At 35.6% G+C, this 15709-nt stretch overlaps 1 pseudogene; it reads left to right on the top strand.

Moving 5' to 3' along the window:
- Positions 1 to 993: 993 nt before the first annotated feature.
- LOC145580985 (putative mitochondrial protein AtMg00860 pseudogene) lies at positions 994 to 1756 on the top strand (annotated as a pseudogene).
- Positions 1757 to 15709: the final 13953 nt, after the last annotated feature.

Raw genomic sequence — 15709 nt, 5'->3', positions numbered from 1 at the left:
AAGCTGGGGCATAAGGAGTACGAGTGTTTCTCCAAAAATCCTAATGAGAATAAGCAGAATAATAATTCAAGAAGGACCCAAAGAAACTTTTAAGGGAACAACAACTTTTCTGGGTATAAAGGAGTGCAGTAGAATGGAGCAAAGGGCAACAACAATAGCAATGGGAATAATCAACAGAAAGGTGGAGCTGCAAGGAAATTGAATGTGTTGAGTAGGCATGAGGCCGATTCCACAAAAGATGTCATCACTGGTACTTTTTCTATTAACTCTATTCCTATTAAATTTTTGTTTGATTCTGGTGCAACTTTTTCTTTCATTTCAAAGGGTATTATTTCGAAACTTAAAGACTGTTTGAAAACAGTAAAAGTAGTAGACCTTCCTATAACCATTCCTACGGGTGAGGTAGTGAAATATACCAAAACCTTTAAAGACGTGCCTTTAGAAATTGAAGGGAAAATATTTATGTCTGACCTCATCGAGTTTGGATTGAGTGATTTTGATCTCATTCTGGAAATGGATTGGTTGAGCAAGTACAGTGCAAAAATCAGTTGTCAATCACAGAAATTAAAAATGAATACAAGTGAAAATGAATCGGTGACAAATTGGATGTATGGTGAGGCCAAGTGCCCAAGGTTAGTATCCGTGCTAAAGTTGGCAAAGTACATTAAAAAGGGACATCCAGTGTACTTCTGCAGTGTTAGAAACATGGATCATGAGCAGGCAATTAAGCCAGAGGATATAGAAGTGGTGAATGAATTCCTAGATGTGTTTCCAGAGGAGATCCCTAGAATGCCACCTGAGAAGGCAATTAATTTCACAATAGATTTGGTCCCAGGGACAACACCAATTTCCAAAGCACCATATCATATGGCACCTGCAGAAATGAGTGAGTTAAAGGAGCAACTACAGGATTTATTGGAAAAGGGATATATTAAACCAAGTGCATCTCCTTAGGGAGCGCCAGTCTTATTTGTTAAGAAGAAATATGGAAGTATGAGACTGTGTATCGATTACAGGGAACTGAATAAGGTAAAAATAAAGTATCCATTACCAAGGATTGATGACCTGTTTGATCAGCTGAGAGGTGCAAGATTGATTTGAGGTCTGGGTATCATCAATTGAGAATTGCAGATGAAGACATTCCTAAAACTGCATTTAGGACAAGATATGGACATTATGAGTTTACAGTGATGCCATTTGGATTGACAAATGCACCGGAAATCTTTATGGATTTGATGAACAGGGTGTTTCATTAATTTATGGATAAGTTCGTAGTAGTATTTATTGGTGTATTCAAAGAGCAAGAAAGAGCATGAAGAACACCTAAGGGCAATTCTGCAAACACTAAGAGAAAACCATCTTTATGCAAAGTTCTCTAAGTGTGAATTTTTGGTTGGAAAAGGTAGCATTTCTAGGTCATTTCGTGTCCAAGGATGGAGTGGAAGTAGATCCAGAAAAGATCGAGGCAGTGAAAGGTTGGCCTACGCCCAAAACAGTATCTGATGTTCGGAGTTTCTTAGGTTTAGTAGGGTATTATAGGCGTTTTGTGAAGGAATTCTTGAAGATTACTAAACCTATGACTACTCTAATGAAGAAGGACAAAAATTTCGAGTGGGATGACAAGTGTGAAGAAGCATTCCAACTCTTAAAACAGAATTTGATTACAGCACCAGTGCTTACACTACCAGACGATAATGGGATCTATGATGTGTATAGTGACACATCCAAGAATGGCTTGGGATGCGTGCTTATGTAAAATGGAAGGGTGATTGCATATGCATCAAGGCAGTTAAAGACTCATGAAGTGAATTACCCAACTCATGACTTAGAATTAGCTGCAATTATATTTGCACTAAAAATTAGGCGGCATTACTTGTATGGGGTGAAATGTAGGATCTATACAGACCATAAGAGCTTAAAACATATTTTCACTCAAAGAGATTTAAATTCACGCCAAAGAAGATGGTTGGAGTATACGACGGATTATGACTTAGACATAAAGTATCATGAAGGGAAAGCAAATGTAGTTACGGATGCTCTAAGTCGTACGACCAGTCAAGGATTAAACACCTTAATAGTGGCAGATGAATTATGTAGAGAAATGAGGAAAATGAATATAGAAGTTGTAGAATGGGGAGTGCCAGCAGGCATACTTGCGAACCTAACCATCCAAAATATTCGATGAAATAAGGGAAAATCGGGCAGGAGACGTGAAGTTGGATAGGATTTACGAGAAAATAAAACAAAGGCAAAGCTACAGATTTCAAAATTCATGAAGATAGGAGTTTAAGGCACAAAGGTCGATGGTGTGTACCACGGAAATGTGAGGAAGTTAAAAGGAAGTTAATGGAAGAGGGTCACAATACACCATACTCGGTGCACCCAGGAGGGGACAAGCTATACAAGGATTTGAAAAAGGTATATTGGTGGCCTAGAATGAAGAATGAAGTTGCGGAATTTGTAGCAAAGTGTTTGACTTGTCAGAAGGTGAAGATAGAGCACAAGAGACCCCAGGGGACTGTGCAATCATTAGAAATTCCTAGATGGAAGTGGGATTGTATCTCAATGGACTTTGTGACTAGCCTCCCAAAGTAAAAGAGTGGAAATGACATCATTTGGGTAGTGGTGTACAGACTTACCAAATCTGTAGTGTTCATACCAATGAAGGAGACTTGGAAGATGGAGCAACTTGCAAAAGCTTACATCAAATATGTTGTGAGGTTACATGGAGTTCCAAAGGATATTGTGTTTGATCGAGATTCCAGGTTTCTTTCAAAATTCTGGAAAAGTGTACAAGAAAACTTTGGTACAACACTTAGATGATTACAACGTTTTAACCTGCCACAGACGGACAAACTGAGAGAACCATTCAAATCTTGGAAGACATGTTGAGAGCTTGTGTTATAGAATTCCAAGGGCGATGGGAAGATAGCTTGGATTTGATTGAATTTTCCTATAATAATAGTTACCATGCGAGCATAGGCATGGCTCCATTTGAGGCTTTGTATGGAAGAAAGTGTCGTAGTCCCATTTGTTGGAACGACATAAGTGAAACAATGATTTTAGGGCCTTAAATGATCGAGGATACAGTGAAACAAGTCAGGGAAATTCAAGCCAAAATTCAAGCAACTCAAGATCAATGTTGTTAAAATTGCGATTCGGATCGTAGAATCGTACGATTCTACGATCTTAATCCACCTAAACGATGTAAATCACTAGTAGAATCGTTATGTTGTAGAATCGCTCATAGAATCGGTAGAATCGGTTAGAATCGGTGGAATTGGTACCGATTCTACGATTCTATACCGATTCTACCGATTCTGCTGCTGCAAAAAATCTGATTTTTCAAAACCCATAACTTTTGATTCCGAAGTCAGAATTAGGCTTATAATATGTCATTGGAAAGCTCTTGAAGTCTACTTTCTAATAGAATTGGTTTTGTACCTATATCATTTATATATTTTATTTTATAAACTAAAGAGTGTAAGGGTGTCATAGTTGAACCTAACTTTAGTCAATGACTTACATATTATTCAATCTAAATCATAATAAAGCTTATGAAACATCAATTTAAATAACTTTTAAGATTCTATCCAACCATTTAAATTTTGTGGGCATAATAATGTATTCATGAGTCTCATGCACTCAACTTTGGGCGTATAAAAAACACTTTTATAACATGAGTTTGTTGTAGTTGTCATTCTTTAGCTATCTCGTTAAATGAACTAACTTGACACTTAGTTTTCTATCATTATTGGATTTTTTTTTAATTATGCATGGGTGTAGGGAAAACAACTTTACTAGTCAACAACATTATTCTTTTCATAATTTAACAACAACTATCGTGTTACTCTCATGGTTAAGAATGTGTACCAATAATCCGACTTTATAGTTTATATTGTATTGTTTGAGTTATGCGCGTGCGAAATTACTTGAAAAACTATTTTATGTTTGTATGTCAATATTATGTTACTAACAATATATATTATTATCATTCTCATTGCTATAAAATTATGTATGTAGTCATTTGTTTCATTTTGAAGCCCAATTTTACTTTTTGGTAGAATCATACGATTCTACGATTTGATTTTACCGATTCGATTCTACCCCACTCACCGATTCAAAGTAGAATCCCGATTCTGATAACTTTGCTCAAGATCGTCAAAAGAGCTACGCAGATTTAAAGCGTAGAGAAGAGGAGTTTGAGGTTGGTGACAAAGTGTTGCTGAAGGTATCACCAATGAAAGGATTGATGAGGTTTTGAAAGAAAGGAAAGCTTAGTCCAAAGTATATTGGCCCATATGAAATACTGCAAAGGATAGGCAAAGTAGCTTATAGGATCGCCTTACCTATGGAGCTAAGTAAAGTGCATGGTGTATTTCATGTATCTCAATTGAGAAGATATATCCCTGATAAGTCTCATGTATTACAACCTTAAACCATTGAGTTAGATCAAAGCTTAACCTATAAGGAAAGACCTGTCAAAATTCTTGACAGTAAAGTGCGTAGTACACACAATAAGAATGTTAAGATTGTGAAAGTGCTCTAACCAAGAATATGAGGAAGCCACTTGGGAAACCGATGATGAAATGAAAGAGAAATACCCATAGTTGTTTCAGGTATGTTGAGTTACAGGGACGTAACTCGTTTTCCTTAAGGGGGTTAGAATGCGGTAGAATTTTGCGCCATTTCCCTATATTTTAGTTATTTTTTTGCTTTTTGCACAATTTTAACAAGTATTTTGAGTAATTGTGATCTCAAAGAGACACAAAAGGTAAAAGTATGACAAAAAGTACAGCTATATTACACAAAGTGAGGAAAAAGTTTGAATTTCGTTTCCCAAGTTTCGGGACGAAACTTCTTTTAAGGGGGGTATACTGTAATACCCCGTATTTTTATACTTATTTTATTTTAAATAAGTATTTTGTGAAGTATTTAAATAATTCGAAATGAATTATACATGGCATTTTAATTATTTATTTTAAATAAATTTGGAAATATTTTATAAAAGGAAAGTTTTATTTAGTTAATTATTTTAATAAGTTGGGATTTTTTTAGGAAAGTTTTATAAAAGGAAAATTTTATAAAAGTTAAGTTTTATTAGGAAAAGGATTAGTAAGGATAGAAAGGGAAATTAAGGTTATGAGGGTTTCTAGAGAAAACGGGTATAAATATTAAATACATGGGCAAATTAAACTTTGCCCAAAGTGGAGAATACCCAAGGTAAATTTTCTCTCCCTTCTCCTTTATTTTCTTTTTCTTTTCTTTCTTTTCCCTTTCCCCTTTTTGCACGCACCACCGCCAGCCACCACCACACCACTGGCGGGCCGCCGCACCACAAGCAGTCGCCGGCGGCAGCAGCGGCGCCACCAGCAGCGCGGCAGCAGCCGGCTATAGAGATGTGGCTGCTGTCCGACGCACCAAACTCGAAAAATTTTTTTTTTTTTTAATTCCTTTTGCTTAAATCCTAAATCTAATTATTAATTATGGGTTTTGTGATGATTTTCATGATGTTTGATTTAAGGTAATATGTAAATAAATTTTCTGATTTTAATTTTAATTAAAAAGCCCCAAATTTGAAACCCTAGATTTGTAAATAATAGATTATTGAATGAATATGATTTAGGGTGGTTTAAGCCTTTAATTTGAGGGTTTTAAAGTATATTTACAGCAAGTTTTTATGAATTAATATTGCTGGAAATTTTGTTAGTAAGCTAAATATTAAGTTTCTTGAAGGAATTTTGACTACCCATTAATTGGGATTAAAGTAAGGGGTTTTAGTTTAATTTTCAGCTTGTTTCAATTAAATTATGAGTGATTTAATAAGAGTATATATTGCTGAAAATTTGTGTGGAGTAGATTTTAATGCCATGTTATAATTTTGGATTGTAGGAGACTTCCAAGTGAGTGATTTCTGTTAGTCGTGGCGATTTTAAGATCGTATTCAAGGTACATTCGCGTGCTTGGTATTTATTTGGTGATGTAGGAAAATGCTAGGCTTTGAATAATTGATTCCAAATAATATCATGATGGATTTTGATTGGAATTTATTATTTGGTTGATGTTGGTGATTGAAATAAAAAGCATGAATTATTTATAATGGATTATTGAATGGAAATAATTATTTTGGCATGTTGATATAAACCAGACTTTTATTATTGGCATGATAGAGAGCATGTTTAATTAAACTAAATGTTTAATTTGGTTTGGAATATTAAAAAGGAATTTTATTATGATTCATATAATTTTTATTGATGCTATAAGCATGAGGAAAGAGCTATTTAGGTGTCTATGTATACGAGGAATAAATTATATATTAGTGCCTAAGTGCACTTAAGGTGTTTCTAGCACTGAGGGATAGGAATTTTGGCGCATTACGCGTTTAAGGTGTCCTTGACACTGAGGTAGATTAAAAAGGGTTCAACATTAAATATTATGTGGTCACTAATTATTCAAGAATTAAATTGGAATGTTTAATTGTTTGAATAATTATAATGTTTGATTGTGTCATGGTTTGAGAGTCATCACCAAGTTAAATAAAATGTAAATAACGTAAAGTGAAAGAGATTACGCACCAAAACTCTTGGAACGTATATACCTTGAGTATGAACATATGGGGGAGTTATGCGACTTTATATTTGACCATAACTTTTACTGGGAGTACAAGATGCTATATTTTCCTTTTATTATTATGCGCAGGAATTCCGCCACTTACAAGTGGTTATTTTATACTGGCACAATTAGCTCACGTGTTATTACCCCTTTATTGGGGCAGGTTAGGGGGAAACCCGTTTGATGCGTAATCAATGCTAAATGAATCAATTAGTTATTTTAATTGAGAGTCATGTTGTATGTTATATGCTTGAAAATAGGTGCAACGAGGTAAGTTGTGTGTTGATAGGTGATAGCATGTTAGTGTGTTTAATTACGCTTATGTACTCAACATTGCTGATTGTGTGTTTTTATGTTTGTTTGGCCTTGTCTTTACCTTGGCCCTATGATGACCCATTTTTAATGGAGAGTAGAGGAAACAAGTAGAGAGAAGTTTTTCAAGTGATGAAGCATATTCATGATGGGCATGAGTGAAGAGTGAAGAGTGAATCATGCTAGTTTCCATAAGTTTATGATTGTTTATTGCTTTAATTATTTTATTATATGATGCATGTGAGACTAACGCAAAGGTTTTTAAGTTGATATGGTTTTGTTAAGGGCCTACAATGGTTCCAAGTTGTAGGTTGACTTCATTTTACTTTGGTTTGACTTTACTTTCGTTTGGTTGACCTTTTAAGTTGAATTGTTTTGAATGTTTTTAAAGATAGTCTTTCGCTGTGTGTCTTTGATAGTTGCCTTAGCTGTTTTCACGGTGGCGATAATGTCTTAGATTTTCTTATTTTAAGTTTTCAAAAGAGCAAAACAGGTATTTTAAAGGAAAGGAATTTCTAGGGTGTTACACCTATACTAAAAGCAAATCCTTTCATGACACTTGTCACTACTAAAAAAAAATTCCCGCCTTTTTCGCTTCTCACTTTTTTTTTTTTTTTTTTTTTTTGTTTCGCAAAATCTTTAAGTAAATTATTTATACATATTTTCTTTCTAGCTTGACAATCATATTCCACATATATCCAAATAAAATATTTCTGAATATTTTATATATATTTTATATTTTATAATATTGTGAAAAATATTTAACAACCGTGCATTACACGGGATTTTAACCTAATTTTTTCTATATGTATAAATAATCACGAAATATAATTGAAGTAAAGTATGTGAATATTGTACACTATCCAAAATGAGAAATAAATTTGATGATGGAATAAGTTGATGAGCCATGCATAGTAGATAGGTATGGTAAATATAATCTAATACGGAGTAATAGTTAAAATTTTCTATTTTTGATAGTGAAGGTTTTTATTTTAAATTAACTGTTGATACAAAAATACAAATAAGTTAATGATTCCCTTACAAAAGTTATAAGTCCTATGTTATACGTGTTTTTAGGGTCTTTTTAGTTAAATAAAGTCTAGTTCAATTGATTTTTTCCTTAATTAGTTTAATTCCGTTAATTATAGCATAGTTTAGTTTCAATGTTATTTTTATGGGTTGTCCGGTGCTTTAATTTTATGTGGTTTTCAGATCTTTTGGGGAACTATGGAAGTACAAGAAGATCTTAATTAGCACTTGGATGAGCTTTCAAATGATATATATATCAGCTCATAAGGCCAATTGAAATTAAGGAATATGTTAAGTGGATACGAATAGTTGCTCGATAACTAACAATGCTTCACTATTTTGATCATAACATATTATAAATTGCAATTCTAATTGGGTTAAAATAGTGTTAACATATAATAGAATATTTGATTTGATATATTACAATATATTTGATATTATGTGATATTATATGGTTGGCATAGGATAGGATTATAGTATCTTTTGATCTTAGCCTAGATTGTTTCCTAATGCCATCATATCTTGTACGCTATATATTTTGGTATCTCTCATCAATGGAAGTTTAAGCTTTTGCCTCACATGAATTTTCATGGTAAGGTTGTTTTTTTTTCAAAACCCTAACCTATGACAGGCAGCACTTTACCACCACCGTCTTCTTCTCAAATATTCATAATCGATCAATGGAAAGCTATTGCACCTATGGTTGGTAACACTACGATGCTAAACAATAGGATGAATGGAAAATTCAATACTATTTTGTGGATAATTGATACAGGTGCTACACATCATGTCACTAGCATTGATACTTGGTTGTTTGATACAACTCCTATATTTGATTGTCCGGTTGGTCTTCCAAATGGGGAGACCGTTCTTGCAGAAAAAGAGTTCGATTCATTTATCGAATTCAATCGTGCTTAAGCATGTCCTTTATGTTCCCAAATTAAGTTGTAATTTGATTTCAGTCTCTCAATTAAACGATGATTTGCATTGTATCCTTAATTTTAATTCCTCTATGTGTGCTATACAGGACCAAAAGGGGACGTGATTGGAACGGGGGCTAGACGAGATGGACTTTACTACTTCGGAGGCGAATCTGTGCGACATGTTATGGTGAATGGAACTATGTCACAGCTAGAGTTATGGCATAATCGACTTGGTCATCCTTCGGAGAAGGTAGTCAAATTACTTCCCCTTGATAGCCTCACGGGTAGCTTAGATATGAATTGCGAAATTTGTTTTCGGGCTCAACATCGCACGGAAAAATTTCCCTCTAGTGATAATAGAGCGAGTCGCATATTTGAAAAGATACATTGTGATTTGTGGGGCTCATATAGACATGCTTCTTCTTGTGGAGCTCGTTTTTTTTTTACTTTAGTAGATGATTTTTCCCGTGCAGTTTGGATTTAATTTTTGGATGATAAAACGGAGATTTTCCGTGTTTTTATGAATTTTATCGCTATGATTGATCGACAATTTTCACAGACTATTAAGATCGTTCAGAGTGACAATTGTACCGAGTTTAATTGCTTACGTGATTATTTTGCTGCTACCGAAATTTCGTTCTATACTTCTTGTGTTGGGACTCCCCAAAAAAAAGGTTGTGTTGAACGTAAGCATAAACATATTTTGAATGCGGCTCGGGCATTGCGATTTCAAGAACAATTACCTATTTATTTTTGGGGCAAGTGTGTTTTAGCCGCTGCACATTTAATTAATCGCATTCCGACTCCTTTGTTAGAAAACAAAACCCCTTTTAAGGTTCTCTTTGTTCTATACTTTCGGATGCTTATGTTTTACTCATAATCAGAAAACCAAGGGTGATAAGTTTGAGAGTCGGAGATGAAAATGTGTGTTTGTCAGATATCCTTTTGGCAAGAAAGGATGGAGGTTATTCGATCTTGATAAAAAGGAGTTCTTTATTTCTCGGGATGTGAAGTTTTTCGAAAATATGTTTTCGTTCATAGACACGAAGGAGGTAAATATTGAACCGGCAACTATTGTCTTTATGGGTGATGATATTCTACTTGATCCAGACTTTGATGAATACTTTGCGCCCCTATATAATGAGGAATTGGTTGTGGGTAACAATGCGGGGGGGAGGTGTATAACTCTCCTCAAAGTGCAGCTGCTACCCCCACTATCCAGCCAGGGCAGACCACGCAAAGGTAACCTACCTACAGCCAGGCAGAGGGTTCCGAAGCCACCCCGTGGCAGTCAGGTGCTCACCGCAAGAGCGCTATGGATGTTGCACCTGACTAGCAACAAACAGAGCCCTCCGCAGCCACCCCGCGGCACACAGCAAACAATCTCAAGGGGGGTGCGGAGTGGTCTGATATGCAGTAGCATCACAATAATGTGCCTCATGAGCAACATCATTTTGAGCAGCAAATTGACCAAGATGAGCAGTAGCATTATGAGCATCATATTGACAATAGTGAGCAGCAGTTGAGTCGGGGATTCCGTGAGAAAATTTCGTCAGTAAAGCTACGAGATTATGTGACTCATACCATCGTCGCAAAAGGCCCATCTCCATCAACGTCTACTCCTTCACCATAGCGACCCTCAAGTACTCCTTACCCTATAGCACATTATATTAATTGTGACAATTTTTTAGCAAATTATCATACCTTTTTGGCAGCAATTATTTCGGGAAACGATCCAAAATCATTTAGATAAGCAATGAAGCATGAGGGGTGGAGAAAGTCAATGGCGGAAGAAATACGAGCATTGGGGGACATGGGACGTGGAGTTTAGAAGAATTGCCACCCGGTAAATGTGCTCTTGGTAGTCAGTGGATTTATAAAACAAAATATCTCTCAAATGGGGATATTGAATGTCTGAAGTCAAGATTAGTGGTGTTCGACAATCATCAAAAGCCGGGTATCGACTATAATGAAACTGCCCCTGTTGGTAAAATGACTACTGTTCGAGCTTTTTTAGCCATTGCAGCATCAAAGAATTGGGAACTTCACCAGATGGACTTTCACAATGCATTTCTTCACAGTGATCTTGACGAAGAAGTATACATGAAATTGCCTTCCGGATTTGAGACTCCGAATCCGAATCTTGTTTGTCGATTGAAAAAGTCATTGCATGGATTGAAGCAGGCACTATGATGTTGGTTCGCGAAATTAGTTACAACATTGAAAGGGTATGGTTTTCTTCAATTGTACTCTGATTATTCTTTATTTACCTTTACAAAGTGGTCTATTCAAGTTAATGTTTTTGTGCATTTAGCGCCTATTTGTCTGATTGTTTCAAAATGAAAGACCTAGGCACTTTGAAATATTTTCTTAGGATTGAGCTTGCTCGAAGTGCAACTGGATTGTTTCTTTGTCAGAGAAAATATACTCTTGACATTATTTCGGAGGCCAGTTTGACGGGTGCAAAACCGTCTGGGTTTCCTATAGAGCAGAATCATCGCTTGGGTCATGCAGAGGGTGTCGTACTTTAAGACCCAGAAATGTATCGTTGTCTAGTTAGACGGCTTATGTATCTTACTGTGACTCGTCCTAATCTTGCATATTCAGTGCACATTTTGTCTCAATTCATGCAACAACCTCAAGTGGAGCATTGGCAAGCAGCTTTACGGGTTGTTAGATATTTGAAGGGAACTCCAGGGCTAGGGATTCTTCTTCGAGCTGATAGAAATTTGACTTTACAAGGGTGGTGTGACTTAGATTGGGCAGCATGTCCAATTACTCGTCGTTCTTTGACCGGATGGTTGGTTTTCTTAGGCCAGTTTCCTATTTCGTGGAAAACAAAGAAGCAGCCCACAGTTTCTACATCTTCCTCAGAGGCAGAGTATCGCTCTACGTCAGCTATTACATGTGAATTGAAATGGTTAAAATTCTTGTTGCTTAGTCTTGGCATTCAACATCCCAAGGCTATTCCTTTGTTTTATGATAGTCAATTTGTGTTGCATATTGCCAAGAGTCCGGTGCCATTTTGTGAGGGATGTTATTTCAAAAGGTCTAATTGAGCCCTTTCATGTTTCTACGCATTCTTAGTTAGCCGATATTTTTACCAAAGCACTTGGTAAACGACAGTTTGATTAATTCAAGTTGGGCATTTCGATGGGGGTGTTAAGATATATTAGAATATTTGATTTGATATATTACAATATATTTGATATTATGTGATATTATATGGTTGGCATAGGATAGGATTATAGTATCTTTAGATCTTATCCTAGATTTTTTCCTAATGCCATCATATCTTATACGTTATATATTTTGGTATCTCTCATCAATGGAAGTTTAAGCTTTTGCCTCACATTAATTTTACAAATAGACTTCAAGAACATAATTACTAACAATATATTATACGCATCAAGCAAAGCCCCAATTCTCAAGTTATGACCATTGAGATGAGTGATATGCAAAGCAGCTAAAGGAGCACATCCTCGTGCTTTGAGAAGCATGCCCATGCTTGACTGAAGCATAGAGTGGCGCGTTTGTGCCTTAGTGAAGGAAAATTATGAAGCTAGGAGAGGCACGTTTGTGCCAGATTTGGGCATGTTCGTGCCTGGACGCATGCTACGGGGGTTTAGGCGGCCATTTTATATCTTCTTTTAGCTAGCTCTTTCATTTTCTTATAAATATTGTTTCAGTTTTCCTATTTTATTTATCAAGCTTTAGGCTTAGTTTTCTCTCAATATTTATGCACTCAAGTTTCCACACTTTGATTCTCGTAATTCAAGATTTACTATTTTCTTATTCTCTTTAATTCCTTTATCTGTTAAAAATTTGTTATTTTTCTTGTTTCTATTAGACCCCACTGTTCCCTCCACCTTATTTTACTAAACTGAAATTAAATTTACAGAAGTTAAAGAAAATGGACCCTATTGAATTTTGATACCCGTTTAAAACTTTTTTTTACTTTGGTACTCATCAAAGTGTAAAAATATAGGTTTTAGTACCTCCGTCCATGTTTCTTTAACTTTTCCGTTAGTGGGCACTGTCACCTTCCAGCCACCCCTTAGCCACCTTCCCGTGACCCCTTAGACACCTTCAAGCTGCTAGCAACCACGCACGCAGTTACCTTACCTCGCCACCATGACTGCAACCACTGTTAGCTGCCGAATTAACCACCAACACCTCCAATTTGCACCACAACAGCCACCAATTTGAGCACCATCACCTCCAATTCGCACCACTAACACCTCTAATTCGCACCACCGCACCTCCAATTCGCACCACCGCACCTCCAATTTTCCACTCCATCACACCACCACCACCAAATTTAACCCCCTGCAACACGCACCAACAAAACCACATGAAACATCCCCGTAATGGCCGCAAAACCCACCTGAAGCAACCTAGAAAACCACTCGTTTTTTGGGTTGTTTAAAAACCCTGAACGGGTTTTGTTTTTCGGGTTGTTTTAGGTGTGTTTTAGGGTTTCAAGGGGCGGCGAAAGGGGATGGTGGTTGTTTTAAGGAGGGAGGAGGCCAGCGAACAGGGGAGGGGTTGTTTTCGGCGAGCCGTGGTTGGTTTGGAGGGTAGCTGCTGCTATGCGGTGGTTCTGCAATAATTGCGGTGAGATGGGAGGAGGGAAAGGGAGAAGGTAGGCTCGCCGACGCCGAGGGAGAGTTTGTGCACCAGCAGCCGACACGGGGAGGGGGAAGGGTGGCTAACGGGGAGGGGGAGGGGTGGTAGTGGCTGGTTGGATTTTTTTTTAAAGATGTTTTTTTTAAGTTTTTTTTTAATAAATTAAATTATTAAATAATTAGAAAATGGGTTCCAATAACGGAAAAGTTAACGGAACATGGACGGAAGTACCAAAACCTATAATTTTACACTTTCATGGGTACCAAAGTAAAAAAAAAGTTTTAAACGGGTACTAAAATTCAACAAGGCCCATTTTCGTGGTACTAAAATACAAAATTTCCTTATTTATATTGAACTTAAATTATTTTAAAACTTTATTTTTGCCGAACTGAAATATTAATTATTTGTACTAATTCTCTATTATATTTCTTCTTTAAAGTTACTGAATTTTATTGAAGTGAAATAATATTTACCAAACTAATTTTACTTTTAATGATTTGAAATTATTTATACTGTACCAAAATTATTTTTACTGAATATCAATTTTTTAAGGTAAAGTGAACAAGGCCTTATTAGCTTAATTTGAGTGAGTAAAGTTTTTATTCCGAAATCTAGTGGAGCTAGATTATGATTGATGCATGAATTAATTTATTAAATTTTCTAATAATAAGTGCAATTGACATGCTTTTTTATTGTGCTCATACCAATACTAGGTTAGTGATAATTAATATTGTTGTCAATCTATCGTTTTAATCACAATAGAAGTTGGGTTTTAAGGAATTTGAAAAGTTCAATCAAAGGTTTGGAGTTCTTCACATAAGTAGTTGAATGGATGATTAGAGAGATGAATTATAGATTTGGGGAATACTCCTCAAATCTGAGTGTGTACCATTGATCAATTAATATATTAACCCGTCTTGTGTACTGAGTGGCTGGCCACACCGTATGGCCACTTATAAAAGAACAAAGTAGCCCCTATAACATTGACGAAGTAACCCCTATAACACTACCCGATTTTACTGTGTTGGGTTATCGTGCGCAATTGCTCAACTAGTTATATGCAAGTATTACTTGTATGTATGTATATATATATATATATATATATATATATATATATATATATATATATATATATATATATTTCTTCATTGTCATTTCATGAATTATAATTTAATTTCAATTATTGTACTACTACCGTCTATGGTTACGACTAACAAGTATGTTATGGGCGGTTAGATTCCAATCCCCTCCCAATTGTTATTACGGAGGATCGAACGCGGGTCCTTCCTATCAAGTACAGCCCCAATCACCATTACACCAACAACCAATTCATTGCTATGTGGCTATGTGCTATGTGGGGTGCTTGAAATTGTAACCTATAGTTTAAAAACTACGAATTTTTCTAATGGTTTATGCCGTAATAAAATATCTCACCTAAGCGTTGTTAAAACATCATAGCTTAGCTCAACATTGCCTGCTAAAATTTATGTTGAGGCTACAAGTTCGAGTCCTACCAACTACATTTGCTTGGCAGTAGGGGGATTCCCCTACCTCCCCCTTCTACTCTCAAGCGTTATAACTCCTATAACATTGACGAAGTAACCCACCAAGTAACCCATATTACACTAACGAAGTAATCTCTATAATGGTTTGCCACACAGTGTGGCCAACCACATATGAAAACTTCGTGTTAATTTGTATAAGATTAGAAGACTAGTGCTAATCACTTTGTACGATAAGTATACAAAATATATCCTAAATCTGCGGCAAATATTATCTTACTATAATATTTATTAATAAGTAGGATGTTTAATGCCCTTAATTTGCATGATTCCACATAAATAAACTTATTGTGATTAGGAAATCCATTGATAACTCTAAAAAGACCTGTGGTATAATCTAGGGATTACTTTTCCTCTTTTTGATTAAATTTATATTTTATTGATAGAATAACTATTGTATTGATTATATTTCATTTGTGGTGATGTTTGATCTTATATGTTTTTATAATTTGATTTCTCTTATTATTCAGATTAAATTTAGTTATTTAGTTGATTAGCTTGTTTTTAATTATCAATATTTTGTTTGGTTACTTGCTTAGTAATTGCTTGAGTTTGATAAATTATCTAAAATCATAGTCTCTTGGAATCTGACCCTTACTTGTCCGTCTACATAATTAGTTATCTAGTTATGTATATTTTTTT

Source organism: Chenopodium album, chromosome 15 (genome assembly GCF_948465745.1).
Source record: "Chenopodium album chromosome 15, dcCheAlbu1.1, whole genome shotgun sequence".
NCBI classification, from domain to species: domain Eukaryota; kingdom Viridiplantae; phylum Streptophyta; class Magnoliopsida; order Caryophyllales; family Amaranthaceae; genus Chenopodium; species Chenopodium album.
Note: the sequence above shows the minus strand (reverse complement) of the source record. Positions and strands in the feature narration are given on the sequence as shown.